Below are 2,694 nucleotides of genomic sequence, written 5' to 3' on the forward strand. Positions count from 1 at the left end.
TGTGTTTCTGGGCCTTGGTCATTCATATTTGGTTCAAAATAAACTATTATCTTATTTCCATTGAAGTAGAGTCATTACTTTACATCAGCCAAAGTGCTTTTTTTTTTTTGTGGTGCTGATTGAACCCAGGTCCTTGCACATGTGAGGCAAGCACTCTACCAACTGAGCTGTATCCAATGCATCTGAAGTGCTTCTTTTAAGAAAGAAAAAGTGAAAGTACAATAAGATACTTAGAAAGATCATATTCACATAACTCTTCTTACAGAATATTGTTATAGTCATTCTATTTTTATTATGAGTTAATTAGCTATTTTGTGCCTAATTTGTAAGTTAAAGAACATAATATATATAGGGTTCAGTAATATTTGTGATTTCAGGCATACTCTGGGTGCCTAAGAATATATCCCCCGTGGATAATAGGAACTACAGGATAGGGCTTACCAAGTACTAGCCACAATGCTACTGTGCATGTGTTTACTCATTTAATCCTTGAGACATCTTTTGAGGGGAGGACTATTGTTATCAAACCCATTTTATAGCTGAGGAAACTAAGGCAGAGTGAAACAAAGGAAGAACCTGAAAAAAAAAAATCTTCTAGACTAAGCTCACTTCACTTCCTTTTAGTTGGTCACTTTTGTCCAGCTCAAACTGGCTGGAACCACTGACCTTTTACTCAGGCCTGCACATATGTTCAATGATCTTTTGATGTTAGAAGGTCCAACACTGCCCCCTCAGAGCATGCTACCCTGCCATTTTCTAAACGTGCTTCCTATGATGAGCCATGAGGTTTGAATATGCATGTATTAGTCACTGATTCCATCGGGTTTTCCTTACTTCCAATTTCCTTTCCCCCACACCTTAGACCAATCTTCTTTTTTATCCTCTAAACCCGATCCTTGAGGAGGTAGTTTTGAGCCTTGCTCTGTGAGGTGGCAAAAGTAGAATGGGTTGTAAAAGGAAATTACAAAACCTTATCTCGAGAGAGAACTGCCTGGGAAAAGTTCACTTCCCCTCCTGCTAAGAGCCTTTCTTTGGGAAACCTCATTAAACAAGAATCCTTACTCTAACCTTTTGGAATGTAAATAACTTTCTCTAAGATCCCCCAGGTCATTTTTTTGAAATGTAAACCCCTCTATGCAGGGCTTTCAGGCACCAAAGGCTAGAAATTTAACAGATCTTCTTCACTTAGATGAGAAGAAATTCTTTTAAACTCCCAGTGACAGGGCAGGTCTACAATGAATCCATACAGCCTATAAATGTAAGAAACTGTGGATCAGGGCTCAGACTTCAGAGCAGAGACTCCTCTGAGCTCACCTCATAATAAACCTAAGTTCTTCCACTCTCCAAGTGTTGCTTGGTGCTTCCCAACTGGTCTGCTTCCCACTACCTTTTGGTTCCCTGACTGGCAAGTGACAACCATGCTGGCCCTTTGATCTACCAATATGGCAGGCTGCTTATGCTGGAGTGTGTGGTGCCCTCAGATCCAACGAAACAGCACCACCAGATAGTTCTGGGAACTCCTTCACCTGGGCGGGGGTGGGGGTGGGGTGGGGTGGGATGGGTGGAGAGGCGAGGGGACAAGGGCCTCCACAGTAGCAACCATCGCTCAGACTCCCTGGAGAGTCAGACCAACTCCTCCCCAGTCATCAGGATGAAGGTAAGGTCCTGGGACCCAAGATCTTAGTCAGGCCTGTCTGTAGAACAGAAGGGGAGCTTGATCACCTCCCACAGCTACCCACAAGGGAACCATCAGTATTAGGGATTCCCCTAAGGGGATCATCAATATCAGGGACTCCTAAAGGGGGGAGGCAATGTTTTAAACCCTTAAGTGCATGTGTGAATGATTGTGAAACTATTTGTAGCATTGTGCTACGGAGTTAAAGTGAGTCCTAACCTACAGTTCCATGGTGACTTCATACAGCATGACAATGATTCATGTCCTGTAATAGGACCTCTGCTAGCCCCAGGAATTATACAGGTATGTCTTCAGCCAAGGAGCTCCTAAACTCCCTTCAGGGATATGGCCAGGCAGATGCTCTGAGTGGCCCTCCCATGTCTGTGTTGTGACATATACACTGGGCATAACATGGCAGGGGGATTTGGAAAGGCTGGCTAGACCAGGTCCAGACCCTTTAACAATGCTTGGGGGTCTACATTCTGCCTTGAGACAATGCAGACTGCAGGGGCAGCTGAACTTAAGGTTGCTCGTGTGAATTTCCAGGGACACCAAATAAAACACAGACACACACTTTACCTTTAAACAAGCTTCAGGACGGCTCCTCCGCTCTCGGCCTCAAGCTCCCCAAATGGGAAACGAGGGATAGTCACAAGAGGCTGGTGAGAGAGAGCCAGCATGTTCAGAAGTGGGCTTTTATTGGGGGGCCCTCATTCTTAGAAAGTTCCATCTAAAAAAGGTAAGAAGGGGCAGAGTTACAAAGGACATGTGGGTGTAATTCCACCCAAGGGCTATAGGACGATGCCTACATCTAAAGATGCCTCCTCAAACTTCCTGGACCCAGGCAATGTTCAAGTCACTACGAGATATAGTGATGTAGTGACGGTCAAAGCCTCTTCGCTCCAAGACAGAAGATACGCATCATTCAGAGTGGCTTTCCACATATTCCCACTTCTTTCTTTGAAAAAGCAGGTGATGGGTTGCTATTTCGAGTCCCTGAATCCTTGTTTTGAAGGCTC

This window comes from Marmota flaviventris, chromosome 16 (assembly GCF_047511675.1).
Source record: "Marmota flaviventris isolate mMarFla1 chromosome 16, mMarFla1.hap1, whole genome shotgun sequence".
Classification (NCBI taxonomy): Eukaryota; Metazoa; Chordata; class Mammalia; order Rodentia; family Sciuridae; genus Marmota; species Marmota flaviventris.